Here is an 8436-nt window from a genome sequence, read left to right on the forward strand (position 1 = left end):
GGATTTAATACCAATGTTCCATGATCTTTTCTCTGGACGGCTTCAGTTATTTCACTTAAATTTTGGAACAATAACACTGCTTCCTAAGAAAACGGATGCTGTGAGAATCGAGCAGTTCGGGCCAATCTGCCTTCTCAATGTTAGTTTCAAAATTTTCACCAAGGTTGGGACTAATCGGCTCACACAGATTACGCATTCTGTGGTGCAGCATTCCCAAACTGCTTTCATGCCGGACAGAAACATCCTAGAAGGGGTGGTGGTCCTACATGAAACGCTCCATGAAATTCACTCGAAAAAATTGGATGGAGTTGTCTTTAAGGTGGATTTCGAGAAAGCGTACGATAAAGTAAAATGGCCATTCCTGCAACAGGCGTTGCGTATGAAAGGTTTTGATGAAGTCTGGCGCCGCCAGGTTGAATCATATACGCAAAAAGGGAGTGTTGGAATTAAAGTGAATGACAAGATAGGTCATTATTTTCAGACACATAAGGGCCTGAGACAAGGGGATCTGATGTCCCCTATCCTGTTTAACATTGTAGTTGATATGTTGGCAATTATGATAGGAAGGGCTAAGGAGGCTGGTCAAGTGGGTGTCCTGGTACCCCATCTCGTTGACGAAGGTGTGTCCATCCTCCAGTACGCCGATGATACAATCATCTTTATGGAGCATGACTTGGCCAAAGCGAGAAATATGAACCTGGTATTATGCTTATTTGAACAATTGACCGGGTTAAAGATTAACTTTCACAAAAGCGAGTTGTTCTGCTTTGGTAGAGCCAATGACGAACAAGAGGCATATAGGCAATTTTTTGGGTGCGATTTGGGGGCTTTACCTTTCACCTACTTAGGAATACCAATCCACCATCGTAAGCTGACAAACATAGAATGGAAGTGCATCGAGGACCGATTTGAAAAGAAACTGAGTTGCTGGAAGGGCAAGCTCATGTCATACGGAGGCCGATTAATTCTGATAAATTCGGTTCTCACGAGTATGCCTATGTTTCTTTTGTCATTCTTCGCAGTCCCAGTTGGAGTTAGGAAAAGACTGGACTTTTATCGATCGCGATTCTTTTGGCAGGATGATGAGCTAAAAAGAAAATACCGTTTAGCCAAATGGGATATCATCTGTAGACCGAAAGACCAAGGGGGTCTTGGTATTGAGAATCTTGAAGTTAAGAACAGATGTCTTCTCAGCAAGTGGTTGTGGAAGTTATCAAGTGGGACTGACGCCACTTGGGCGCAAATCCTCCGTAGCAAGTATCTTCAAACCAAAACTTTGTCTCAGGTGACAGTAAGACCGATTGATTCACCTTTTTGGAAAGGGCTTATGAAAGTCAAACTTTCCCTGTTTAATAGGACAAAGTTTATTGTTGGTAACGGTGCTAGTACGCGATTCTGGGAGGATACTTGGCTTGGAGAGGCACCCTTAGCCATCCAATACCCGTCTTTGTATCGTATTGTTCAACGACGTGCGGTTTTTGTTGTAACGGTACTTCAATCTATCCCCCTTAATATTCAGTTCAGAAGGGCGTTAGTGGGTAATCGTTGGGAAGAATGGCTACATCTAGTAAGTAGACTGATGGAGGTTCAGCTTTCCCAACAACCCAATGAATTACGCTGGAAGCTTACTAGGTCTGGAGTATTTACAGTTAAATCAATGTATGTTGATGTTATCAATTCAAGCTCGATTCCTAGTTCCAAACATGTTTGGGCTGTCAAAGTCCCTTTGAAAATCAAAGTGTTTATGTGGTTTGTCCATAAACAAGTTATTTTAACCAAGGACAACTTGACAAAGCGTAATTGGACAGGACCTACTAGGTGTAGTTTCTGTGATCGAGATGAGACGATGAAGCACCTTTTTCTTGATTGCCCGCTAGCCAAAGTTTTATGGAGGACGGTCTTTTAATATTACTCCACCGAGTTCTGTCAACACGTTATTTGAAACGTGGCTTAACGGGATAGAGCCCGAGTTAGTGAGACATATTCGTGTAGGAGTCTTCGCCTTGTTGTGGGCGCTCTGAAATTGTAGAAATGATTTGGTTTTTAACAGGACAACACGCATTCATTTTTTGCAGGTTATTTTCAGAGCCACGGCTTTGATCCGTCCGTGGTTGCTACTCACTCCGACGGAGGCCAGGGAGCGTTTTGGTTACTGGATCTATCCGCTGGGAGATGATAGCTCGGGATATCTTCAACCGGTTTGAATGACGGTCATGTAATAGGATAGGCAATTAGTTTACCTATCTCTTTTTTGCCAGCCGGTTGTGGCGTCCTTTATTTGGCTAGGTTGTGTTTCTAGTCCTTTTTGGCTCTGTATGAGCTACTTTTTACTTTTCATTTGGAGAGTTTGAGACCTTGTTGGAACCTATTTATTTGCTTTAATAAGATGACCGTATGCATCATTCTGATTCAAAGGCCGGGGAGTCCCTTTTTAAAAAAAATACTTCTTGCGCACACGAGTATTCGTCCGCCCCGTAGTATAATAATAATAAAATATCAATCAAGAATCATAAGCCGTCGGAAACTGGGAACCGGGAATGGCTAACCAGTGACTGGAAATGGCGATTTGCTGCCTAATTACGCTGAAAGATTAATGCGGCACGGTGCTTTGAGATTAGCAATGCCACTTGATGAAGGAAAAGACCCAGGTCCAATAGGATTTTCTTCCATCAGGGAAACAACATTATATTGAATTTTTTTAGGGATAACATTATAGTATTGATTTGTGATGAAGAAAAACATTGATTTGTGGAGTCCAGAGATTGCACGCACAGAAATCTTACCCAGTACACGTGCGTGCTCCTTCCTTCCCCCAGATCGATCCCTCCATCTCACAAGACCGGATCGGCGACGGTGAGGAGGGCGCCGCCATGATCTGCCGCCACAGCAATTCCCTGCCGGCGGCACTGGAAGAGGACGACATGCTCTGGGAGATCCTCCTCCGTCTTCCGCCCCAGCCGTCCTCCCTCCCGCGCGTCTCCGCCGTCTGCAAACGCTGGCGAGGCCTCATCACCGACTCTAGATTCCTCCGCTGCTTCTATGCACACCACCGCCCGCCCCTCCTCGGCGTCTTCTTCAATCACGATGATAAGATCAAGTACACCCCCGTCCTGCCCGCTCCAGACCGCATCCCTCACGGGCAGCTCAACCTGCCACTCGGCGACTTGTCGGGCCGGCTGCTCGGGTGCCGGCACGGCCTTGTCCTCATCTTACACCGGTTGCGCACCGAGGTCCTCGTGTGTGACCCCATCACCGGTAATCAGCACCATGTGACAATTCCACCCGAGTTCAAATGCGGCTACGTCCACGGGGCGGTGGTCTGCGCTGCCCGTGACCGGGGCCACGTACACGGCGATTGCCACTCCATCCTCTTTAAGGTGGTCTTGCTGCTTACGCGCACTACACATGGTCGACCTCTTGCCTCTGTTTATTCTTCCGAGACCGACACATGGGCCGATCTCATCTCAATAGAGGTTGAATATCGAGATAGTTTTGGCTCTTATATTAGTACCCTAGTTGGTAATGTTCTTTATTGGTCGTTTAAGTATGTGAAGGAGGGTATACTTGCATTTGATTTGGAAAGGCATAGCTTTGATGTGCTGGAGGGGCCTCCCGGTATGAATCATTCCTACAGCCGACAGATCATCCGGACAGAGGATGGCGCAGTTGGTCTCGCCATGATCTCTCGCCCTGATCATAACATTGAAATGTGGCAGAGGAAGACCAATTGTCTTGGTGTTGCCACCTAGGTGCTGTGGAAGACCATTGAAACAGATAACATTCTTGCATTGCCTCCTCGGGTTGAAGGAGGGTTAGTATGGTTGAAATTTATACTAGGATATATTGAGGATACTGATTGAATATTTTTATATGCGAAGGACGGTGTCTATATGGTTCAACTAAATTCACTGCAATCAAGGAAACTTTGTGAAGACCGTCGTATTAGTGCCTGTCATTCTTTCAAGAGTTTCTATGCGCTAGGTAATATACTGTAGGTGTTACCTAATTTTTTCATATTTGATCCGTGAATGCTCGAATACATATGCTAGATTGACGATCATAGTCATACTGTTCAGTATATGTTCTCATTTAATATAGCTAGATAGACAAACATAAGTCATCACCACTTTTTTTTTGAGGAATGTCATCACCAGTTCATTGTTTTTTGTGTGTGTTATCATTCAGTGTGGCTATCTCCGTCCTTGAGTGATAACAAACCAAATATGAAATGACTAATAGTGGAAAATCAAATATTGAATGGTTAACTCATTCTTACTTTTGAGAATACTACTCAGAAATCATTTAATCTCTTGGTGAATGTGTTAGATTATTTTGAAAGAAACAAGGCTGATTGATAAACATATTTAAGAATGTGTTGGTATTGCTGGCTGTGATATATGTCTGATTGATGGTAGTGAAAAACCTTGATACAGAGCTTAAACCAACTCAATTGGATGCATGCTTACATTTTTCGACAAAGGGTGGATTTTATTGGCTCAAAATGGAGCATCGAGAGAATACAAACATAATGAGCACACACCCAGCCTCTGCATAACTAAGATGCACACAGCCAACATTAACGCACACACACAAAAAGCACACCGATAAAGCTATGCACAGGCGATAAAAAAACACAAAAGCATGCTTACATAGTCATATACAGTATCTCATCCAGTTTAAATTTTAATGTGTGCAGGTGCGAGAAAGACTAGTAAGCCCAGCCCTGTTGATAGGTCTTCACCCTGCTCCTCAGCTTGGTAACACCAAATTTTATGCGGATGCAACACAGGTCCTTCATGGCAATGGAAGGTCCAAACAAAGGCTACAATTTGTTTTGTCATATATCAGATAAAGACGAGTGTCGTGTATCTTATACTGTTGGCAGTAGTAAGCTTTTGTGATCGAGGAAACAATTAATATTGTAGCTGCATGGAGACTAGGATACTATTTGTGATTATATCTGCGCGTTGTAAACTGCAGGGAGAATATGTGAACATAATAGCAATGAGGGACAGATTGAGTCGTGTACGGTCGAGTGTTTGGGCGGACTGGATTTATGCAGTCGTTTGTAGATGCTGTTTTGATATCTGGCTGTGTTGATATTTATAGAAGAAGAGAAGAGCTGAGTGGGGAGATGATCAACTAACAAATTAGGATTTAGGAATTCACCTGAATGCATGCAAGGAAGGGAATGCAGATTCCATCTTCTGGCCCAGGGGATGATTGCCTGCGTCCTGCTCTGCATGCCATATAATGTTAAGTAATTGTTCATTTTCCAGTCTCTCGGAGTTGGTTCTTTCAATATGGCACTGAGTGAGAATCATATTGTTTCAACTCATTCCGAAACCAATTAGGCTTTTGTAGAGGTAGTGACTGAATTATCCGCAATACCTCCCATAGCCTGCGTGATTTGGACAATTCAGTCACTAGCTCATGTGCCGTATGGAAAGCTAGCTGATGTGCCATATGGAAACTGAATAATCTTGAGCCTAGCTTCATCCTGATTTTTCAATATTTTGTCCGCCCGTCTCCTTTATGAACTACTTTCGTCCTTGTGAGATGTCATACTCTTATAATATGTAAGGCAGACTAATTTTTGTCTTAATGTGTTTCAAAGCTTGTGTAAGTAAAATGATATCCTAGTGAGCATTCTTTGAAGGAACACATCTATGTGAGCCCGACTTCTGGTCACAGTCTATGAGATAGGATAATCTCTAGTAAGCTCATCAACAGGTTAGGAGTATGACTAATAAGACAGGAACTAATTAAACTCAACAGGATCAAATATACATATGCACTTTATGTAGACAATAGAGGAGTAAACTCCCGCACAACACAGCCATTGTTGTAATGAATGATCCATACCGCTCTTAAACAAAACCAGCAACAAACTGAAAATATTGTTCAACACATACATAGACATTAGAGATCACTAAAGTCTACAGGGATGAACTATTTTTCCTCTGTGATATTATAATTAAGCTTGCACTCTCAAGGCTTGTTGGGCATGACGGTGTAGGTGGTTTGCAACAGGGTGGCAATCAGTAGAATGGTAGCGGCTACGAGGGAGATGAATGCCCAGGGATTTCGGAAGTAGGTACGTATTAGGGTGGCCCGCCACTTGTGCCAGGACTCCTTGCAGTAGGCATTCACCTCGTACTGCACATTATGGAGACCAGGGCATGGGCCCAGAAGTTGCCCTCTTGATAGAGTACCGTTGAACAGCTTTGCTGCCTCCTTGTCGCAGCCTAGCATATTCTTGAGGACCTCATTGGAGCTCAGCATCGCCACGTCCTTGGCCGAGACGATGATGTTGTCTATGAAGATTACATAGGCCGTTACGAGATCGCCGACACCGAAATGCAGCCGCTCGAACGCCATCAGGTTGAGGTACAAGCTCTCGGTGTTGTCAACCACTTCAATCACTGGCATACTCAGCACGCCGTGCTCGAAGCGAATGTCCTGCAGGTTGCCCCTCTCCCGCTTCTTGAATTTGATGCCAGCCTGGTGGATTTCTAATGCTGAGGGCATCATTTCATACTTGTACGCTGGTGGGTGAACTCTATGGGCGCCGTTATTGTAGGTGAGGCTTCCATGATAAAGTTCAAGAGGGTGGCGACCCAGCGATATCTTTGCGAAGTTACGTCCTTCAGGCGCCCGTTCTAGATATTCCAGCACCATGAGGTTTATATATAAATCCATTTCATCCTCCTGCAATCAAACCAGCTACTGTTAATGCCCTAACAACGCTTGTACACACACAATTAGTTTTTACTGCAGTAGTTTGGGAAGATCCAACGACTCAGATCAGCACGCGGGCCATGTCAGGAAAAACCAATTCACTATAGTCATATGAAAAATTAAAGGATAAAAAATCATGCATAAGTTAAGGTACTCGCCATGATGTTGTGAATTCCTTCTTTAGTACGATTTTGCAATGTTAAGATATTTTGGCACAGTTATATGTAAACGAGAAAGAAATCAAAGCATGGTATAAATTTTGTTTTCACAGACATCATCATGTCCTTATGCAGTTCCCCCGCTCCTTAGGATAGCAGACTGAAGTAACCACATGACCGAGCCGATGGATCCGGTAAGTATTTGCTTGCAAAAGAAAAAAATCACCACTGGATGTGGATGGTCTAACTTCCATTTTTTAGACTCTAGATTGGAAACTTAAGTACTCCCTCCGTTCGTTTTTATAAGGAGTTTCAGACAGCTGAGTTTGAACTGTTTAGTACACTGTCTGAATTTACTAAAACGTCTTATATAAGTGAACAGAGGGAGTAGTAAAAAACCTCATGTAAATTATTTGCCTGCAAACATAGATTTCATTTCTTCATCAGTTCAAGTTACATTGGCATTGCTAGATATATAGTGATATTCGTATGGGAGGAAATGCAACTGTGTGAAGACGGCGTTGAGAGACAGAGAGAGTATATAAGTTTAGAAACTAATGAACTGTGTTGAAATGAAGTACCGGATAGTCAGGATGCAGGACACCCAAGATCTTCTTGAGAACAAGTAGAGGCAGCATGTCAGACAGGATGATGGGGCCATGCATGCTGAAGACGTGATCATGCATGCATCTCGTAATCCAAGTAAGGGCCGCTCATCATGTCTAGCAGGAAGCAGCCGTCAGTGAGCATCACCTCGACGAAGGTCTGTCTATTGTTCCGCAATTTGACAGGGAGGTCCTTGCCGTATGCTGCCTCAAGGTCCTCCACCATGTCATGGATGGCAGAGATGAAATCCTCAAGCTGCTTGTTGCTCCGCTTAATCAGGTGCACCAACGCGCGGCGCTTGTGCCCCTCCATGGGTAGCAGGTTGGAGTCGCAGTGGTGCAAGGGACCCAAAGACACCAGCCGCGGCTGGTAGGCCTTGGGGTTGGTGCCCTTGAGCCACTCTGGTACCCGGTAGATGGATTGCACCCTCCATCGCTCTTCGTCCATCCTCCTCGAGTCTGGATTATTGTCATCTTCCAGCATCTTCTCCACATCCACCATCCAGCTAGAGTTATGCTTCTCCTCACCTATCACGCACTCCCCTCCCATTCCCAGTGTGTTATCTTCTTGTGTTGCCATTGTACTACTTGTTTTTGTCCAATGCCTCAGGGTTCCTTCTATATATAGATAGAACGTCAAGGACGTGAGACATTGTTAGTGGACGGGGACGTATGGCTCTCGGGTGTAATTACACCCGAAAATAGTAATTTGTAAGAAAGTGAAAAAAAAATCTGAAACACTTTGTGAACAAAGCAGATTTGTTGTTGCACTCGTATAAAAACTTTCGCGAAGAAATGGCTTTGATGTTGAGCTGGACGTAGAAAAACAAATTTGTCGGTATATACGCCATACTGTTCATGCTATTATCAGATAATATTTGTCATTTTTGTCAGTATTTTGCTAGAGAATATTTTGTTGTAGAATATTTTTG

General features: G+C 43.8%; 1 pseudogene; it reads right to left on the minus strand.

Annotated features, from left to right (window-relative positions):
* Positions 1-5865: 5865 nt before the first annotated feature.
* LOC125531630 lies at positions 5866-8084 on the minus strand (annotated as a pseudogene).
* Between the last annotated feature and the right edge of the window lie 352 nt (positions 8085-8436).

The sequence above is a fragment of the Triticum urartu genome, unplaced genomic scaffold (genome assembly GCF_003073215.2).
Source record: "Triticum urartu cultivar G1812 unplaced genomic scaffold, Tu2.1 TuUngrouped_contig_7680, whole genome shotgun sequence".
In the NCBI taxonomy this organism is placed as follows: domain Eukaryota; kingdom Viridiplantae; phylum Streptophyta; class Magnoliopsida; order Poales; family Poaceae; genus Triticum; species Triticum urartu.